Consider the following 1,355-nt stretch of genomic DNA (forward strand, 5'->3'; position numbering starts at 1 on the left):
TAGTTTTCTGTTTGACTCCAAGTTTTGAGTCACTTTTGCAAAAAGCTATATGTAATCTAGTCGTGGTTACGAAGTTCTCACCATCTAAATAACAGGGTAACACTAGTACGACAAAAAAGTGAATATTATTCAAATAATGATTTTCTATTGATTAATGTTTCATTAGTTAAAACAAAACTATATAGGAAAACTCGCAAAATACCAATTTTGTGTTTTGATTTTCAAAATACCATCAAGGTTGTTTTTCAAATTCCTACAAATTTCAAATTTACGAAGTTTTTTTCTTCTAAATTGACCAAGGGGTTTTGAATCAGTTAGCAACTCTCCCTAAAGTTTTGTAGATTCTTATTAGATTTAAATTTCTGTCTAGTTTAAAATTTATAAATGATGTGAATCATCTGTTACTTCGGACACACAAATTATATTTGTAACATCCGAGTTGTGATATATGAAAAGGTTTAATAAAATTGATTTGGCTATCTATGTCATCAAAGTTGACTTACTTTTTCCGTCACACATCCGTTTAAAACTCCAGAACTAAGCGTGCTTAGGCTGGAATAGTGAAAGGATGTGTGACCTATCGGAAAGTGATTCGCGATACCGTGCAAGTGAAGTCAAAGCACATAGAAAGGTCATGTGGTGATTGCAGGGTCAGGAAACAATAATTTTGAGCCCTGGAAAATTTACACACCGACCGTCAAATAGAATGAAGCCCAAGGCCGAGAGAGCGGGCGTGGTGGCCCATTAGCCGTTGGCGGTCGGGGCGTTATAATATTATTGATAGTTTCCTTATAAACTTTGAGCTATATATTGCTTTTTGTTATATAAGTAAATATTGTTTGGCAACATTTTGTATAGAGCGGCTTTAATCCCCCTATATATTAAAAGAGAAGTCACTTTAGTGATTTCTGCTGACATGACATTAATATAGAGCTTCTCATGAAAATTGTTATAATTCTATTGGTCGATTTTTTATAATTTTCTTTTTCTTTTTCTCAAGATTTAGAATTAAGACAAATATTAAAAACTTTCCTTATTATTCAAACGGTAAACTTGCGCATGTTGATATCATATTTATTACATTGCTTACAAAATATTTTAATATTTCTAATTAGGTTGTTTGTTTTTAATAACTTACCTTTCTAATATGGATTACTTGCGCACGTTAAAATCATATCATATGCAAATCATTTTTTGACAATACACATTTAATATCTTTCTTTAAACGATTTCATTATTTATTATGCAAAATATTGTGCGTCATTAATATGAGAAATACATTGACTGTATATATATAGGAGACACCGAAGGTCTTAAAATACAAAAATTCTCTTTTCATTTTTTAAAGTATTATT

This window comes from Brassica oleracea, chromosome C3 (genome assembly GCF_000695525.1).
Source record: "Brassica oleracea var. oleracea cultivar TO1000 chromosome C3, BOL, whole genome shotgun sequence".
Taxonomy (NCBI): Eukaryota; Viridiplantae; Streptophyta; class Magnoliopsida; order Brassicales; family Brassicaceae; genus Brassica; species Brassica oleracea.